The sequence below is a fragment of the Monodelphis domestica genome, chromosome 8 (genome assembly GCF_027887165.1).
Source record: "Monodelphis domestica isolate mMonDom1 chromosome 8, mMonDom1.pri, whole genome shotgun sequence".
Lineage (NCBI taxonomy): Eukaryota > Metazoa > Chordata > Mammalia > Didelphimorphia > Didelphidae > Monodelphis > Monodelphis domestica.
In genome coordinates, this window is record NC_077234.1 from 92,274,092 (window position 1) to 92,295,060 (window position 20,969).

Consider the following 20,969-nt stretch of genomic DNA (forward strand, 5'->3'; position numbering starts at 1 on the left):
GAAGAGTGCCTGGAACCAATTACCAGACACTTTTAGCACCCTGAAAAATATAACAATGACTTTACTCACAATTTTCCCTCTCTGTACTTTTGTGAGACTTTATTCTCAGTGGTAAATAATATCAAAACCAACAAAAGAAACAGATTGACAGATGAAGTTAGTAGCAATTGCTTGGGCTTGAAGTATACAAAATATCAAACTTCAATTGAAGATTTAGCTAATGAAATTCAGTTACAAAAAAGTCACTAATAGGCAGCTTAGTTAAAGAATTCCCCCTTCCCCTCACTTATCTTAGTTCATGGCACCTCACACAAGTTAAATACTATCAAGACCAACAAAAGAAACCAACTGACAGATGAACAAAGAAGTCACTAAGCAGGTAAGTTAAATAATTAGTTTTTGGTTTATTAAATACAGTTATATATTACAATTATACATTTTTGTTATTTAAACTATCACAAAATTTAAAATTTAAAATATCATGAAATTATGTGTTTTTTTTTTTCTGGAAGTGACACATTATCTGAGTTTTGCTTGTTTTTTTTTTTTTGGTGAATTTTATACACCAAGCTCAAAAGATTGCCCATCACTGGAATAGAACATGTAAACAGATTATTAAGTATAGCATCTATACAATATAGATTAAAAAAATAATTAAGGGAAATGGAAGGCCAAAAACTCAGGGAATTAGGAAAGGTCTCACTTCGAAAACCTGGACTCTTAGTAACAACAGATTAAATTTATATGGTACTCATAAAATTAATTTGATTTTCACAATAACCAATCCTGTGAGGTAAATTTTATGGCACTATTATCTTCATTTTATATGTGAATAAATTCGAATTTCAGAAAGGTTTGAAGAATTGCCCAGTCAGTAAGTGATGTCATCTTGGAATCTAGAAACCCCCAAACTTGTAGCAATGTGAGATCTGAAAACCCCCAAGTTTAGTTAGCTTGAAATTTGAAAACCTCAAGTTTGATGGTTTTCATGGCTTCCCAGTTTCAGATGAACAACTTCAGAGTTTCAGATTAACAAAAGGATGAAGCTAACAGTCTCAATCAGGTGTTAAGTACCCTTTTTTGGTACCACTACATTCTGCCTTGGTGTCAAAGCCCTTTCTAAGGTAACCCAGGCCTTGGCTGGATCTTTCCCTTTTGTGTCCATTGTAAAGCATCAGCCTCTCCCTGATAATCCTGTTTGGACTCCTCATATCTTTGTAGCCATTGTAAAGTCAATCAACCATACTCTCCAGTCCTCAGTTCCCCAAGAGGCATATAATAAGTTCCCCCATTTTCATGGTTCCTCGAAGCTGTCATCTAGTGCAGTGGTACTCCTGGGGGTTGGTAGTCAGAGCCTTGGGGATCTGTGTGATTTTGAGCATGTGACTGTGTGGAAGCCTAAAGAAATTGTACCATCATTCCTCTCCTGATTACTTTTTCTGACTATTTAATAGCTCTGTGTTTTTTTCCAGTTTAACAGTGAAAAAGGGGTGGAATATGAAATATGGGGGGTTATTATTGGTGTTGTTGAAGAGGATGCTGTGGAGAAATACTTTGTTGATGTTCACAAAAGTCTCTTTCAGTTATCCCCTCAGAAGGAAAGCCAGGGATGGCTTCCCTTCACCAGGTCAGTATGTAAGTTTCTTGGAGATTAAATATTTATATAAAAAGCTATTTATTTACATTTAACAATATGGATCTAAGGATTAGTAACAAGGAAGTCTTAGCACTAACAGGGAACTATATCCAAACATTTCCCACTACGTTTGCCTCACGGCAAACCCTTCTGTTCTTCCGGCTACACTAAAACTGCCTAGCACTTGCTCAAAAACTCCAAAATGCTATCTGACTATAATCTAACTATAATCTTTATTAAAATTAATTTAATATTATTAAAGATGTCTCCAAGTGTGCACAGAGTCAACCAGCCTAATATGGCTGAGACTGGCTGGCCAGAGTCCAGGCAAACAGTCCTTTCTTGGATCTTTCTTCTCAAAACCATTCTCCACCAAAGCAGATATGCCAACTTCTTTCTCCAAGATGAATTCTCACAGTAAAGAGGATATGAAAACCTCTTCAACTGGTTTAGAGTTCTCTCTTTCCTATATATAGAAGCCAGAGAGAGTCTCCTCTAACTGAAGCTAGTGAGTGAGCATGAGCAACTCTCTCAGCTCAGTCGCCAACTGTCAGAATTTTATCCGCTTTCTCACCATCCAAATTCTGATCTCACACACAGTATTCTGCCTTGCCTGCACACTCAGACCCTTTCCTTAACATTCTTATCTTGTCAATACTTAAAATATTTCCCAATTTCCTTAATACAGATATTAACCTAGATCTTTCTCCTAATTCTAGTTCCAGTATTCTTTCCATTACTACTTGCTAACACTCACCCAAAGCTTCTGCAAGTCTTTCCCAGTCTTCTTTAATTTTAGCCTTGAATTTACCACCAATATATCTTGTACATATCTGGTTTGTATTGTTGTTCAGTTGTGTCAGACTCTTCATGACCTCATTTAGGGCTTTCTTGGCAGAGATATCGGAGTGATTGCTTTCTCCAGTTCATCTTACATGAGGAAACTGAGGCTAATAGGGTTAGGTGACTTGTCCAGGGTCACATAGCTAATAGGTATCTGAATTTGAATTTGAACTCAAAAAGATGAGTCTTTCTAACCCCAGGTCTGGTGCTCTATTCATGTGCCATCTAACTTCAAGAAACTGTAGCACACATAGCAGCCACACCTGGATAAAACCGTGAGACAGTGTAAACCAAGTTAAGGATAACCATCAAGTCTTTAACCCATTGGGGGGTTAGGAGGACATTTACCCCAAACATGTGAAGACTTCCCTCAGTAGAATGGACAGAAGTTCCAATGACCATTAAGAACCTAGAAGCAGGCACTGGGGAGAACCTCCAGCTTGGCCAGGCATCCAAGATGCCAGTGTCATTCACTGCATCCTGGGCCATTCTCAGACATCCTGACTTTTGTCTTGTCACTGGACTTGGATGACTCTGGAAGAGAGAGTGAGGCTGACAACTTTGTGAAATTCTACCTCACTGAAATCCAATTCATGGGCAAGTCAAGAAATGACTCATGAAGTCATTGTGTCTCTTTGAACACAAAGGAAAAGCAACAAATCATGTTTGTACACAATTGTTTCCATATTGTCTCCTCCATTACTGGGTGTTAGCTCTTTGAGAACAGAGAGTGTGTCTTTTGCCTTTAAAAAAAATTCCTAGCCCTTAGCACAGTGCTTTAGTGCCTTAGCATAGTAGAGATGCTTAATAAAAGCTAGTTGACTATTAATCAACTCATTGGATCCTCTCATCCCCATAATCCAATCTTTCATATCTAAGCTTTTTTACATCACAAATCTCATTTCTGAACTCTCCCTTGTAATAAAATAAAAAACAAAACAAAAAACAAAACAGCCAAGAAAGAAACAAACAAAAGAGCAATGGTGATTTGTCTAAACCTACCACATTCAGTATCCATTGTCACATGAGCCCTGGATTCATACTGGCCATAGCATTTATTCTGTGTGCATAGGCCTTTTTGGCATAGAGAAGAAAAGAGGAAGTTAGGGAGAAAGCAATTTATAATCATCAAACAGACTAAAACTAGCTAATTAAGTTATTGTTGTTGTTATTGTTTTTCCAAGCATAAGTGTGTACAATATAATTAGCAAAGGCTATTTACAAACTAAAACCACTGGTTTAGGAATCATAGTTTCAGAGACATCATCATGCAGCGTGACATAAGCAAAGACAGAATGGGCTGGATTCTCTTAGCTTCATTCCCTTATTATCTACTCGTTCCTTTCCTCCTAGCTACTAACATGCCAAAGTCTTCCCCATTTTTCAATAATTCTCCCCTGAGCACACCTAGCTTGTTGCTATTGCTGTTGCTGTCTGACTCTTTGTGAGGTTTCCTAGGCAGATAGTAGAGTAGTATCCAGAGGATTAATGCAAACAGAGGTGTTAAGTGACTTGCCCAGGGTCACACACCTAGTAAATGTCTGAAGCTGAAATTTGGACTCAGGATTCCCTGACTCCAGATCCAGCACTCTATCCACTGAGCCACTTAGCTCACTTCTAGCTCCTATATTTCTCCTCTCCTTTTCAGCTAACTTCCTTGAGTTTAACTAACTATACTTGGTTAGAGTACAACAGGGACAACTACTGGAGAGGTTTCCACTACAAATGCTAGGAAAATACAGGGAAGTCATTTGAGGGAGATGGCCAGCAATCATCTGACTGAGTCCATCAATGGCCTCTAGGCTAGGCAAAAACCATACTTGTTCTCCAGGAAATGGAAAAGGGGAAAGGGATTAAACCCATGATCTCAGCTTCTTTATAGCACTGTGCTCTAAACAAGAAGGCACAATTCTTCAAAATGTCACCTAATCCACCCACTGTTATATAGCTGAAGCAACTGAGGTTTGTACTTTGCTCAAGATTTCACAAACCAAGGAGAACAATTTGCAGAGCTTGGAAAGCTAGTGAGAAGGAAGCAGCTGGGTAGTTCAATGGATTGAGAGCCAGACCTAGAGATGGGAGATCCTAGGTTCAAATCTGGCCTCAGACACTTCTCAGCTGCGTGATCCTGGGCAAGTCACTTGACCTCCATTGCCTAGTCCTTTACCACTCTTCTGCCTTGGAACCAATACACAGTATTGATTCCAAGATGGAAGGTAAGGGTTTTAAAAAAAAGAAAAAGAAAGCTAGTGAGAAGATGCCACAATGATACTAATCAGCTTATCTTGTAGTGCAGATCTGAGGGGTCAAATTCTCTAGCCACTTGTAGCCACCTCACTCCTGAATGAGGTCTGAAAGCAATTCATATGTAATTAGGGGCAGTTCAGTGACTCAGTGAATACAGGAGGTCCTGGATTCAAATCATATCTCACCCACTTCCTAGCTGTGTGACCCTTTAATCCTGTTCATCTTCTGCCTTGACACCAATACACAGTATTGATTCTAAGATGGAAGGTAAGGATTGTGAGAGAGAGAGAGAGAGACAGACAGACAGAGACAGAGACAGAGACAGAGACAGAGACAGAGAAAGAGAGAGAGGAATTAAGAAATTGACTGAAGTCAGAAGCCAGCTCTATGGTGGAGTCAGAGTCCAAAATTGTTCAGATAGTTAGTTCTCCAGCAGATGCAGGACAAGTGGCAGACAGCAGAGAAACCTCACTTTTTTTTTAAACAAATGAAAATTGTTTGAACATAAATAGTTTAGAGTAGAAATGTAATAGGAGAAGAAAAAGGAATTGAAGATGGGATGTTGGGATCTAATGGAACATGGGACAGTAATAAAAAAAATATCATGCCAGAGAGACATTAATATGAATGTGAAATCCCCTGCCCCCTTCTCTTTTCAATTATTTTTATTACTAGCATCAGCCTTGATAGAATCATAATTGTAATTCTGGCATAGTTAAGTCATGCCAGCATAAGTCAAATAACATTATTCAACCCCTTAAGATTACATTTGTATTTTATCTATGTGGCCTTGAACTTGTTCAGGCACCTTAACCTAAGCCCATTGCTCAAACACCTTTGGTGTGACCTGTTCTTTGAGCACCAAGCACACCCATGTATCTTGCACTTCACTTAATGTCAGCATTTTAGTATTAGCAGTTACCTAAAGCATCAAGATATAACTCTAGCATTGAACCCTAGAATAAGGAAATGTGACTCTAGCTTAGCTAGGTCAGCATTTATGATTCTATCAGTATCAGTAAGTTTTTTCTTAAACTTAAGTTATACTAGATCAGCATATTTATAGTTTAGCTCTCTTGGAATTAAGCTAATATTTGATTAGTAGTTCAATTCTGTAAGCATGAAAATACTTCTAAAAATAGTAATCACTTAAGGTTTTTCTAACACTACTCCACCCTTTGTTCCTTTATTTGAAGTTTTAATTCAAACACACCCATGTCATTTGATTTTATTTGATGCTTCAGGGACTATAAAGAGATTCAATCCTTAGGGGAAACTATATGACTGATCCCTAGAGAACTTTGACCACATCTTATTCTTATACTGACACTTGCACTACTGCATCTCTTGAAACTCATTCTGTTTCTGACCTTGTACTGGAAAAATCATTTTTTAAAAAAATAACCTTTACCTTCTGCCTTAGTATTGGTTCTAAGGTAGAAGAGCAGTAAGGACTAGGTAAATGGGATTAAGTGACTTGCCCAGGGTCAAACAGCTAGGAAATATTTGAGGCCAGAGTTAAATCTGGGACCCCATCTCTAGGCTTGGCTCTCAATTCACTGAGTAACCTAGTTGCCCCCCTGAAGCATCATTTTTTTGTGTATAAATGGAGGCCACTCACATGGATTTAGGTCTTTGGTCTTGACCAGAGTCTGGCTTTATTGTGAGACTGGTTTGGAGATTTTGTTTCCTTTATTCACATTTGTGCTGATTAGTAATTTTCACCACATTAATTACAAGCAAAACAAATTTCCTGATTCCCAAAATTGGTTTAAATACTCAGAAAGAGAAGAGAACTGGAATGTGAGGGGATGCTTTAGATTGCCTTTTTAAAATACCTTTACCTCTGTGAAAAGTGAATCAAACTTTGTCTATCAATCAGCAATTTGTAAATTAATCAACCAAAAGCTTAAACACCCCTACTTACTTACCCTTACTAAGTAAGAGAGTTCCCAAGACATTTACTAAAAGTGGGTGACAACCTCAAAGGTGACCGCCCTGTTCCTGGGAAGTGCTAGGCAAATTTAAAGACTGAAATTGGTTCCCATAAAGTGGAGAAAGGGACAGGAAGTGATGTGGAGAAGTTCTATAAAAAGTCCTGAACTTCCTGTCCAAGGGGCTTTGGCTTGAATCTTTGGCTTGGAGCTTCAGCTGGTGACTTAGGACTTGTAGGTGGACTTTGGACTTGGATCTCGGCTTCGACTTGGGACCTTGACTTTAGGATTTCTTCTTAGAGGACTGCTCCTGAATCTTCTCTTTTGGATTTATCTTGGATGAATGAGTAGCTGGCCTTCCCTTCCTGGCTTCCGGAGAGATTAGTTCCAGAGAGGCCTCCTTCTCCTAGAGGAGGAACCTTTGTATAAGACACCACCTGGTCTTCTGACTGAGGGTTAATGAGCTCTGCCGGGTCTGAGCCGGACACCTGGAGCAACATTTAGTGTTATAGGCCAGACATTTTCTCTTCTCTCTTCTTATATTTCTCTACTTTCACTCTTTCCACCTCCTTGTAAATAAAATCTACTAAAAGTCGCTTGACTTGAGCTATAATATTTTTTTAATCAGCGACCACAATATTACTTTGGAATTCTTATATTTTAGTCAAACCCCTAAATTTAATTTCTTACACCTCCCATTTTAGAACCAATACTGCATATTGGTTCCAAAGCAAAAGAGTAGGGTTAGGCAATGAGAGTTAAGTGACTTTCCCAGGACAACTAGGAAGTATATGAGGGCAGATCTGAACTCAAGACTTCCGTGGCTCTCTATCCACTGAGCCACCTAGCTGCCCCCTTAGATTGTCTTTTAAAGTCAAGAAATGGATATGCAAACTGTGGTATATTAATATAATAGAATATTATTGAACTATAAGAAATAACAAAAGAATAAATTTCAGAGGTTCATGGGTAGTATAAAGTGTCACAATATGAAGTGAGCAGAAGTGGGAGAACAATTGATTCAAAGTTGGTAATACTACTAATAAAAACTTTAAAAGATGTCAGAATTCAGATTAGTTTAATGATGAACCATATCTCCAGAGGGTCTATGAAGAATATTACTTCACCTCCTGACTGTGAGGTGATGAACACAAAATGTAGAAAGGGACATAGATTTTTTTGGACATGGAAAGAGCAAAGAAAAAGTGATCTCAAAGGAAGACAGTGCTACTAACCAGGGGCTCTGAAAAGTTCTTCCATTGGTGGTAACAGCTGTATGGCACTATAATGAAAGAAGGGATGAGAAATTTCCATGGATCTACGGTCTCACTAGAATGTTAGAGCATATGCAGAAAGTAAATGTTGGTTGTACTGGGAGGAGGGGGGGGTGTTAATTGGCCAAATTGAGGACAGAAGTAGCCACATCATGAAAAAAAAAATAACACTGAGCTCATGACCCAAGTGGGAGTGAAGAAATAAAAGAGGAAACAAAATACCTACTACATATAATAAAGGTTTTGTTAATCATTTAACATCAATTCTGGAAAGCCTTTTTTAGAGGCCAGCAAGTAAAATGACCAAACAGCTTTTTTCAACTAATTACTATACACAAAAATTTTTCAAGTGATAAAGCTTATATTCCTAGAAAAGGCAGATTAATTAGTTTTTAGATGATTTTATTTTTTTTTTATTTCTTGCATGCAGTTTACACATAAAATGTGTCAACATTAGTAAACTGAAATTCTGACTACTCTTGGCTAAAATTTTCTTTTTATTATTCTGTAAAACACACTTCCATATCAGTCATTGTTGTAAGAGCACACTTATACGAAACCAAAACCCCAAAATAAAATTGTAAATACACTGATATTAAAGATAATATGCTTTGCTTTGCATCCAACCAATTCCAACAGTTCTTTCTCTGGAGGTGGATATCTTTCCTTTGTCATAAGCCTTTCAGGATTGTCCCAGATCTGTGCATTACTGAGAGTCTTGGCTAAAATTTTCAAAAATTTTAGTTCAGTTTTGTCAAGTCATTTGTTGTTCCTTTTGTAGCAATTTTTCTTTAATAAAAATTGCTGGGGGGTGTCAAAAGAAATGTATTAATTGTATTAAATGTATTAATTTTTCAAATGCTATTAGGCTTTGTGAAGTAAAGTCTATGGTTTGTAATTCTGAGCACAAAATTACTGTTATACAGCTAGGTGGAGTTGTGAATAGTGTTGGGTCTGAAGTCAGAAAGATATTTTCCCAAATTCAAATTTAGCCTCAGTCCCTTACTAGCCATGTGACTCTAGACAAGTCACTTAACTCAGTTTGCCTCAGTTTCCTCATCTGTAAAAGGAGCTGGTGAAGGCAATGGCAAGCCATCTTTGCCAAGAAAACCCTGAATGGGGTCAAAAGTGCTAGACACATCTGAAATAACTGAACAAAAAAAAATATTAAATAGTATGTGATCACGTTTTTAAACCAGACCAAAAAACTTGAGCAGTTTGTATTTAAAGGTCTATCATTAATTATTTCTATGATTGAGAACTATATCTAAGAAAAAGCCCCCAAAAAGGAGCTGGCACTGATTGGAAGTAACTACTGCCATTTTTTACTACATTAGAGCAACATTGATGAACCTTTTCAAGTTTGCATGCCCAAACTGCAACTTGAAGCTGCCTGTGAGCCCTTCCCCTTTTGCATTACCCTAGACAGCAGAGGGAGGAAGTATTCTCATTGGGTGGCTGGACAGAGGGGCAAGGCATGCAAAAAATTTCCTCCAGCACTGTGGAGACAGGGAGCAGAGCAGCCCTCTCTGGCACATGTGCCATGCCATTGCCAATATGGCACTAGTAGAGTATTTGGATAGTAACAATAATATTTCAATTCCTTTCAAATTCTAAGGACAGAAAACAACCTTCTATAAGGATGCATTGAATTCACTGGTCAGGAATTTTGTGTTAGTCATTAGTTATAACATCAAATATGCTCAATGTAAGAATCTGAGGATTTTTAAAAAACCTATTTACTCCCTATTTACCTAGGTTACAGATTTTTAAAGCATTTGTTAATTAGAAGAAAAAGTAAATGGCCATTGTGAATCTTTGTTCACTTACTGCTTACTGACTGATGAATGCTCTTATTGTAAGCTTGAATTTTTAAAAGAAAAATCTTGGGGGTTTTTTGGTTTATCTTTTTTTTTACCTAAATGCACATGGGGTAACACTTTAAAAATAATTATAAGTGAAATGAAAAATACAAAACATTTTCATTACAACATATTTTATCTTTTAATAATCAGGTAAGGGATACAGGTTGGACACAGGTGACTGGATGGCAGCAAATTGTTTCTTGTATTGGGGTAGCTAGGTAGCAGTGTTGAACCTAGGTTCAAATTTGGTCTCAAATTTTTCCTAGCTGTGTGACCCTGGGCAACCTCTCATCATCTAATGTTTGCTGCTCTTTTGACTTATAATTCATACAAGGACAGAAGGTAAGAGTTGGGTTTTTTTTTATTGTTTTTATATTTTAAAAAACTAAGTCAAGATAAAGCTGAAGAATGATACAGAAGTAGGATATTTTTCCTGAAGAGGAAATTTTAAATGAATATGTAATTATAGGAGAAAATTTCTGAGTGACCATGGTCATTTATTGTATTGTTATAAATATGGAATAAATCTATGAAATAATAAAAAGAAATTATATCAGCTAACAGATTATCTTTTATTACTTTTTTAAAATCTCCTAATTTTATTTCAGTAATGTCACATTAATGTCACATAGGTTTTCTTTGCTTCCCTATAATTTTATTAACTTTTACTTTAAACACATTAATACTTTGCTGTTTGGTGGACATATTTGTATTATTGATTTTATTACCTGTGGTTCTTTTAAGAACAATATTTCCCTTTTATCTCTTTTGAAAATGTTTATTATATTGTTGCTTTGTTTGAGATTATAATAGCTTTTTTAGTTCACCTTTTAAAAATTTTATCACTGGAGATTGTAATGAGTTATTTATTAATTAAGTAAGCAATAAAAGATTCTTGATAGATTAGGTATAGGTGATAGAAAGATAAGTTTGAGCAAGCTGGATTTCTTTAATTCAGAGTGGAATTCTCAAAGAAGATGATGGAAAAAAGGAATTTCCTAGAGGTTCTTGGGAAGAACAGTGGGACCAATGATCACTCTTTGGATAGTCCTGATTAAGGAAGGTTGTCCAAGGAGCTGCTCTGAGAATTTGAGAATATCTGGTGATTTATCACTTGGAAACATCCTAGCATCAAAGAGAGAGAAAGTGGTTGACAGAAGAGTGGTGTTGCAATTCCTCTGTTTTGTCAGTGGTGGCAGGAGAGAGCAATGACTCAGTGGAGGTGTCAGTAACTTCTGACAGGCTGAGTTTCATCTGAGCAGAAGGAAGAAATCTAATTTATCTCTCACTGTTAACAAGTTTATATTTTAGTGTTAGGATAGAAAGATAGCTAGTTTGGGGATTAGATAGACAGAGTAGTTGTCAGCCTTAACATTGGTCAAGGAAGAAGAAAGTCTCTTGCGAGACAGATTTGGGAGTGGTTTTAGTTAAGATAAATTCAGAATTGGGGAATTACATTTCATAAACCTTTCCAAATTCAATATCTCCATTTCCCTTATCCCATTACTATTCCTATAGAAGTTAACATAAATAAATAGGTTTATAAAAAGTTATCTCCCAACAAGTTCTTCAAATAATGGTTCAACCAACTCTCAACCACCAACTCCCAACAACTGAATCTTCTATAGTCTATTAATAGACTATTGATATCTACAAAGATCTAACCCCAAACAACAAATTGAAGACTCTAAATGATCACTCTATTGCAAATATTAATAATATGGACACAGGTTTTGATCAACGATACACCTAAACCCAGTGGGTTGGCTACAGGAGTGGAGAGGAAGAGAGGGCAAGAACATTGTGAAAAGAGAATTCTTTACTCTATTGACTATCCTGAGTAAACACTAACTTAAGTACCCCTACTTAGTACCTCACTAGACTGAAGACAGGATTAACTCTCCTTTGTCTACTTTTAAATTGAATCAACAAAAGATTAAACATCCTGCTTAGTTCTAGGTGAGAAGTTAGCAAGGTACTTAGAGAATTCACACCTCAGTCAGCCAGGAATCTGTGAATCTTTTTGATGAGAACTTAACCTTCAGAAGGTGAGGATTCCATCCTACAGATACTTCTCCCTGGGCAGTGCTAGACAATTTGGAAACTGTGATTGACCCCTGTAAAGAGGCGAGGGAACAAGAAGTCACCATAAAAAAGCAAGCCCCTAAAACCTTCAGAGCAGATTGTCTTTGAGAAGATAGTCTGAAGAGATTGTCTTCTGGAGATAGTCTTAGATAGTTTTCAAGGGAGCTTCACTGGAGACTACAGCTTGGATCTGGATTGTGGGCTCAGAGCTCAGATTCTATTTAGGCTCTGACTCTTGGATTAATTTGTTGGGTGAGTAAAAGGCTGGCCCCTTTCCTAGCGTCTGGAGAGACTAGCTTCCATCTTGGAGGAGGCCACATGGTTACTAACTACCCACCTTCCTGGTTGAGAACTAATTAATCTCTACCTAGATTAAGCAGACCAGAGCAAAACACTTAGGTTGATAGGATAGATAACTTCTCTATCCTCCTCATATTTCTCTTCTTTATTGTTTCCTCTCTATTTGTAAATAAATTTCTGACTCAAAATATAATAAATACTGGTGATCACATAATTTCATATAATCATCATCCAATCATTAATTTTAACCTTTACAACATGAACCATGTAACCATGAAAAAATATTCTAAATTTAATTAATTAATTAAAATTTTTTTAAAAGATAATAAAAAGTGTCGTGATCCAGGAAAATTCTGAGGGATTTATGCTAAAGAATGCTCTCCACCTCCAGAGAAAGAATTGTTGGAGTTGTAATGCAGATGAAAACATGAGATTTTTCATTTGTTTATTTGGGTATATGATTTGGGATGTTGTTTTTTTAATAAGATTATTCACTTACAAAAATGAATAATAAGGAAATATCTTTTGCATGATAATCCATGTATAACCCAGATTGAAGTGTTTGCCAGCTCTGGGAAGTAGGGAGTGAAGAAAGGAGGAAGACAGTTTGGATCATAAAACTTTGGAAAACTTATGTGGAAATTTGTTATTACATGTAATTGGTTAAAAAATTAATAAACAATTAAAAATAATTTAAATAATCAAAAATGTATCATCCTTTTTAAATAGTTCACCTAAAACACAATAAATTCTGTTCCAACCTTCATTTGAACACTTTTTCAATCTTCCCATTTTATTGTATCAACAACATTTTATTGAATTCTACTTTTAAATCCATTCTGCTGTGCTTTTCATTTTATACTGAGCTCCTCTTATCACATTCAGGATTATAATTCTTTTTAAGCACTTATTATTTTTTTACCAATTACATGTAAAAACAAGTTTTTACATAAGTTTTCCAAAGTTATATGATCCAAACAAGGTTATAATTGTTAACTATTTATTTCCCTTTATCACATCCAATTGCATTTTTCTTCTCTCTGCTCTCTCTACTCTCTTCTTTGCAAAAAAAATAAAGTGGTAAAATGACTAATATAAAAATGTTTTACCCAATTGTACATGTATAACCTATATCACATTGCTTACTATCTCAAAGAAGGGAAAGAATTTGGAACTGGAAAGTTTTTTTAAAATGTTAAAAATTGTTTAAACATGTAATTGGGGGAAAATAAAATATATATTTAAAAAAAACAAAAAGGTGGTGAAAGAGAAGACATGATGTGATCAAGAATTAGGAGGAAATGAAACAACTCTAAAGTATGGTGTTTTGTGGGTTGGTTTTTTTTTTTTTAACCGTCTTAACCTTCCGTCATATTTCCAAGGCAGAAGAGTGGTAAGGTCTGGGCAATGGGAGTTAAGTGAGTTGCCCAGAGTCACACAGTTAGGAAGTATCTGAGGTCACATTTGAACCCAAGCCCTAGTGACTCTCTATCCACTGAGCCACCCAGCTGCCCTCTTTCTTTCCTTTTAATCCTTTAGATACACCCTCTAAAGCTGAAAAGTAGTTTGCTTGTGACTAGTGACCACAGCACTTTGGTAAGGTTGCCTGGCAAATAATAAGAGAGGTTACTATCAGCATCAGTGAAGGGGGTCTTCTCATCAAGGAAATTACAGATCCTTAAAGTATATTGAATAAACATTTTAATAAGCTCATCATCATTTTCTTTCATTCGTTTCATCTATTTTCAAGTTTCCCATTTCCCCCCTTTGTCCCAATCCTCTCAGCTGAGAATCCTGCTTATTTCACTGAAGAAAAAAAATTGAGGCCATTCATAGAGAGCTCCCTCTCCTTCCCTATTCCTTATCCCATACATTCAGAAGCATTTCATCACAATTTCCCTCTTCACCCCGGTCTCACAAGAAGACGTGGCCCTTCTAGGTGCCAAGTCAAACCCCTTTACACAGACAAGTGATCCCACTCAATTCTGTCTTCTCCAGCAGATGACTGCTCTATCATTTCCACTCTAACTTTCATTATCTCTCCATTTACTAATTTCTAATCTAAACACACCAGTCTCTCCTCTCTGGGTTCCCGCTCTGAGTCTCCGGAACTTTTTCTACAGAACTTATTCTCCAGAAAGCTTTTTCTCCAATTGTCTCTTCACTCTAGAAGCTCACTCCCTGCCTCCTTTCACCCCACCCTTCCCAGTTCTTCAAATTAGGAGAACCTTCGGACCCTCTCTTCTCGTCCTCTATGTGGACTCCACCCAGAACCTCCATTTTAAGGAGACTGCTCAGGCCAGTCGTGTTCATTCTAGTCCAAACTGTACTTTTGAGCCTCCAGTACTGTTTTTTGTACCCAGTAACTTCTTTTCTTCCCTCTCCTTTTTTAAAAAATGTCTGCCTCCTTTAGACTAATCATTTGAGGGAGTCTTTTTGTATCCGCATCATGTCACAATGTGTCACAGAGCCTGACACATAGTAGTGAATACATTTTTATTGACTGGCAATCAATGCCTTCACTTTCTTTTCTCTCACTCTCTTAGTTCTAAGGTCTGGTTTATCTAGCCGAAACTGATTTCTCCAAATTTACCAGGGATCTCTTCAATGCAAATTGATGTCCTCTTTCTCAGAGTTCCCCCTTCTAGATCTCTTTTCTTCTCCCCCTCCATTGTTTTGCTTATCAGAGTCAGTGCATTCCAAGATCCCTTCTAAATTGAAGATTTCGTTTAACTACTTATCCCTAATCTCTCTCCAGATCACCGGTCCCACATCTCCAACTGCAGTTTCCTACCTAGCCCCCCTCAGCTTTTTCCAGTTTTCTTACTCCCTAGTAACCTCACATTCACTCCCCCCCCCTTCCCCCCCCCCCCCCCCCCCGCCTTAAAACTCTTACTTTCTGTCTTAATAGCAACTCTAAGACGGAAGGGCAAGGGCTAGATAAACCGGGTTAAGTGACTTGCCCAGGATCCCATCGTTAGGAAGTGTCCGAGTCCCATCTCTCTAAGAATTTAAATACTTAAAGAATCAGGGGACAATTTCCTGATCTTTAAGCGAAGCCAAGGTGAAATTCAAAATAAAGGAATGTCATCTTGGAAAGCACCTTGTTAGGAACCCTGGCCCCGAGTTCCGGACAGAGAACCTCGTGGGGGAGGAGGTGGGGATTAAGAAACGGATGTAGGGGCAGCTGCAGAACCCGGGTCCTCCCGCCTAAACCCCGTCCATTCACAGTGCCACGATGCTGCCCCCCTCTCCCATTTACTCCTCAAAACAGTGGCAGTGGTCCTTCCATAGTTCCTCACACGCAGCACTCCATCGCCCAACCCAAGGCATTTTCCCAAGTTATCCTCCATTCATGGAATTCTCTCTCTCCCAACTCCAACTCCTTCTCCTGCCTTCCCTACCTTCCTTCAAGTTCCAGCTAAAATTCCACTTTCTACAAGAGGGCTTTTCGGGAACTCCCTAAAGCTAGCGTCTTCCCTCCGAGACTATCCCCAGAGTATCTTCTCTGTGTCTAGTCCACGCAAGATACTTGTATCTTACTTAAACAAGCCCCACGGACTTTGTGAATCTGCTTATTATTACTTGCCCCACCAGACTGGGAGCTTTCGGACAGCAGGAATAGTTTCAAGCTTAAAAAAAAAAATACATCCCACACTTGGCCCAGTGAGCGGGCGCATGGTCGTAGGAATTTAATGAGTTCCTGTGCAGCTTACATAAAGAGTAGCAAGTTTGTTTGGTTCTCCTTTCTTCCTTTCTTGGGCTGTGGCAACTCACCTACAGAAACAGCTTCCGTGTTCAAAGGGCAGTGGGGGTGCGGGGGTAGCCACTCGCCGCTCCACTGGCTCAGAGTTGGCAAATCAAGTCACCAGCCTGGGAAAGATCCCGTCCGGGCATGGCTTCGGACAGTGTCGGGTGCTGGAGCCCAGCGGCAACCAACGCAAAACGCAAAAGATTCTCCGAGAGAAAAAATAACAAAAAGTCAACCAAAAAAAAGTGAGGGCTAACAGTTTTTTCACAGTGCAAAGAGAAAGAAAAAATGAATCATTTCCCCTCCCATCTCTCTAAAAATTTAAATATTTAAAGGACCAGGGCACAATTACCTGATTTTTAAGCAAGTTAAGGTGAAGTTCAGAATAAAGGAATGTCACCTTGGAAAGCACCTTGTTAGAAGCCCTGGCTCCGAATTCAGAACTGAGAACCTCTGGGGCCCGGGAGCTTGATTAAGAAATGTCTTTGGGGGCAAGTGCCCTGGATTGAGAGCCAGTCCTCGAGACGGGAAGTCCAAGGTTCAAATATGACCCTAAACACTTCCTACGTGACCCTGGGCAAATCATTTAATTTTCATTTGCCTAGCCTTTAGCACTGTTCTGCCTTGGAATCAATCTCAGTATTGATGCTAAGATGTGAAGTATGTGTTTAAACAAAATGTCTTTAATATAAGAAGACAACCCATCCCCACTAGAGGTTTGAATATATTTTCACTTTTTATTTTAGTATTTTAAAAATAATCCTTCCTTTTTTTCTTTTTTCTTTCCCCTTTAAACATTTTTTATGTGGAATGGTACTCTGGGAAGTGGGGGGGGGAGGAATACTGGGAGGATTTTTAGCGATTAAAAAAAGATAGCAATAAAAATAAAGAAGAGAAAAGGAAATAAAGAAAAAGAAACAAAGGGAGAGAAGGGAAACGAGAGAAAGAGAGAAAGGAGAGAGGGAGGGGGAAAAAGAGCAAAAGAAAAGAAGGAAGAATGGAAGAAAGAGGAGGGAAAGGAGTGGAGGAGAGGGGAGGGAACCAAAAAAAGAGTGAGATAGGACAGTTGCAAAATCTTACTCCAAAAATAAACTTTTCCCCTCCATCCTCCTCCCCACTCAATAGTCTTGAAATTGCTTTCTTTTTATCTAATAGTACCCACATCTCTGAGAGTTTATATTCTACTGAACTACATATACATTGGACACATGTAGAATATAGAATGTCCACATAGTCGAATATATATGTAGTCCAGTAGAATATAAACTCCCAGAGAGCAAGGACTGTGTTCCATATTTGATCCCAGAACCCACCATTTCACCTGGATGCTTGATAATTCCAAAATGAGTTGGAAAGAAAAAGGTCAGAGACAAATTAAATTCATAATCCCTGTCCAAGAACCTGACTCAGTAAGGAAAGGAAATCTTGCTCTTTTAGGTCTATTTGAGACTTCCCACTAGGAAGGGAATCATCATGATTCCCAGCAAAGAAGGGGGGAGCCATCCAGGTGTTACAAGCTTCAGTGGAAAATCCCATTATAAATTATATTAAATAAGAAAAAAAATTCCTTCCACCCAATATTGCTTCCCTGGTGACCCTTATGTAGCAAGCTGGGCCAATTAAAAGAGAAACTGAAGTGTGTCTGTTGATAAAGCTGATCTGACCATAAAGAAGGTGGCATAAAGATGGAGAGAACGAGCTAACTGCTTTAAGACCAATTACTGTTTGGTAGCAAATGTGCCAAGAGTTTGGAGCCCACCAATAAAATCACTCACTAACTGATGTCTGAACTGACCAAAGAATGGTTCTGGGCATTGAAGGGAATAAAAGCTGTACTCTGGAGAATTTAGAAGGGGTTTCAAACTATGAGGAAGGTCTGGGAACCTTTGTGTTGGAGGAACCAGGTCTCTTTATGAAAAATAGTGACAACATTGTTTTATGAAGCCTGAAAGCACCCCTGAGTCAAGCTTTTGACTTAGAAGTTTCTCCCATTGTAGCTAGGCCTCTCTCAGGTATTCTAGCCCCTGCCTAGAATCCTCCTTCCCCTGTCTCCATTTAAGCCAATCTGTTGTTCTTCTTTTCCTATACTCCCTAAAGGAGTATATCATATACCCTGGTATATAAGACCCCAAGTTCTTTAATTCCCATTCATGGTGCATTTTTCCCAGAGTCATTGTTTCCAGAGTCTTGGAGCTTTGCTTGGTTTGGTGGTGTGTGTGCTCATGACTCTGTGGTGGCCATAAGAGCATTGTCTCCCTTGACCTGATTAAAGACTTATTCTTTTGTAACTACTTTGGTGGCTCTGTGTTTTTCCAGATTGACAATAGTTATTGGCTCAGAGCTCTGTCTCAGTTGTTTTATTATGGATTAGAAAAATTTCTGGCATTACAACACCCTGCCTCCACTATTACCACCCTTCCTCTCCATCTCCCCTGTCCTCTTCCTCCACCGTCACCACCCCTCCTTCTACCTCCTCTTCCTCTTCTACCTCTTCCTCCACCAATATCTGTTTCTCTTCTACCATCTCTTCCTCCACCACCACTTCCTCTTTCCAAACTGGGCTTCAGATTCACAGAACTTTAAACTGCACCTACTTGTGCCTGCTATAAGACTGATTTCCTGGGCTCCCATAGGGCATATCACCATCTACCATGAGACTGGACCTACAAGAAGGAGGCAGAAGAGAAGGAGGAAAAAAAAACATTTATAAAGCAGCTTCTACATGCCAGGCACTGGGCTAAGCACTTAACAAATATTATCTTGTTTGAATCTTCACAACAAGCCTTTGAGGTAGATGCTATAATTATACCTATTTTACAAGTTGAGAATACTGAGACAAACAAAACTTAAGTGCTTTGCCAGGGGTTACACAGCTAGAAAGTATCTGAGTTTGGAATTAAGCTCAGGTTTTCCTGTCTGCAGGCTCAGACATGCCTAGGAGGAAATTGAACAGTATTGAATCTACCTTAAAAATGGACTTCCCTCCAATCACTGCTATCCTTCTTAGACTTATTTCTCAAGGGTTAGAGTATTTCCACCTCCTCATACTCTCTCCATTCCATTGATTCTGAACTCCTAGTTACTAATGTATAAACTCTGGTTTCTATCTCCAACCAGTTAAGAAATATCTCTAAGTCCAATAAAGTAAAATTATATGCATATGTTTATGTTTTAATACAAATGGCATACATACTTATATATGTAAACACACATGAGCATACTTGTTTATATATTCACACGCACGTATAAACACACATACACACATATAAAGCTCCAAGCCTTATTCCCACCCAGTTCAACCCAACCCCTACAATCCTGCTCCACATGCATCAATTCCATTCCACTGTTGTCCCTGGAATGCTTGCTCCTTGATTAACAAATTTTCTTTCCTACGAAAACTCTTCCTTTTCATTCCTTGTACCTATTAGCATAGATTGATAAGAGCCAATTCCCTCATAATGACATTTCTTTTATCATGTCTTCTTGGTTCTGGCTCCATTGCCTGTCTTACCTCTGGCTAGGTAGTACAATGTATAAAGCACTGGGCCCTGGAGTAACGAAGACCTGAGTTTGAATTCCACCTCAGACACCTTACTAGCTGTGCAATCCTGAACAAGTCACTTTACCTCTATCTGCCTCTGTTTTTTTCTGTAAAATGGGGTAGCTATAGCACCTATCTCCCAGGATTGTTGTGATGAACAAATGAGATAATCTTTGTAAAGCTCTTAGCACTGTTCCTGACACATAGTAGACATTTAGTAAACACTTATTTCCTTCTTAGTGTATCTACACTATCAGTTATTTCTCTACCTAAAAGTCCCTGTTCCTACAGTGAACTACACTTCTCTAACCCAACCTTCCTCCTTGGATAGTGATAGAGGTAGTAGGGTAGGAAGGAAAGCAGGACCAGGGCTCAAAGAAATGGTCTCACTGACAGATGGTTTTTTGGTGTCATCAGCAGCTCTGCAGAAATATATCTCAGCACCAACAAGATCCACAGGAACAGGCAGTTAGTTGGTAGATGGATCACAAGGAAAGCCACAGGAGAGAGAATATCTAGCTCTCTAGGTCCACCCTAGAAGACTAGACAAAGTCAACCTCCTCCTTCCCTGACTATTAGAAGAAGCAACAGCCCTGTCCCTTCTCCAGAGTTCTGGAACCTTCCTGCTTCTGCCTTGCAGGATCTCCTGCTCCTTCCTTTCCTTATAACACTATGTAACACTAGGTAAGCCATTTAACCCCTGTCTGCCTCAGTTTCATCATCTATAAAATGGGAATAATAATAACATCCACCTCCCAGGGTTGTTGTGAAGATCAAATGAAGTAATATAGATAAAGTACTTCCCACAGAACCTGGCACATGGAAGGAACTATATAAATATTAGCTATTGTTATTCTTAGGTCTTCCTGACTCTAGGTTCAGTATTCTATCCACTGTACCACCTAACTGCCTCGGGGTAAAGGACTTGCCCATAATCACACAGCAAATATGTGGCAGAAAGCATTGAACCTGGGTCTTCATGGTTTGGAGTCCAGTTTTCTATCCATTAAGCAGCATTGTCTCTCTCTATACATACATGTCTCTCTCTATACATACTCTATACAAGATAATTAGCCTACATGATAAACTATTTGCTTCATCAGTACACAAAGACAAAATTGCAACAAATGGCTTTGGCAAGCTGTCTACTGGGAAGAATATTCTTTTTTATCTCATCTATAAGCTGTTTGTATAGCAGAAAGAATTTTGAGTCATACAACTTGAGATTGAATCATAGTTCTGTACTTTACTAAGTGACCTTGGACAAGTCACCACCTGTTTGGACCTTAGCTTCTCATCTATAAAAGGACTGTATTGGATAAGATGTCTTCTAAGATCTTTCTGAACTCTAAATCCATGACTGTGAATTGATTGAGCACAAATATCTAATGATTTGAAAGCCTACATAAGAGAATGACTTGTTTTTCTGCTTAAAAAGGATTTAATCTTATGGATCCTTAGTAGCTTTATGGCCCTGGACAAGTAACTCTCAA

General features: G+C 38.3%; 1 protein-coding gene across 4 annotated transcripts in view; it reads right to left on the reverse strand.

Moving 5' to 3' along the window:
* Positions 1–16,222, reverse strand: part of LOC100617599 (caspase-8) — a 46,694-nt gene extending 30,472 nt beyond the window's left edge. For all 4 annotated transcript variants that reach the window (XM_007501622.3, XM_007501621.3, XM_007501623.2 and 1 more), the window contains exon 1: positions 15,962–16,222. The gene's annotated coding sequence lies outside the window, so the exon portion shown is untranslated. The remainder of the gene's footprint in view (positions 1–15,961) is intronic.
* Positions 16,223–20,969: the final 4,747 nt, after the last annotated feature.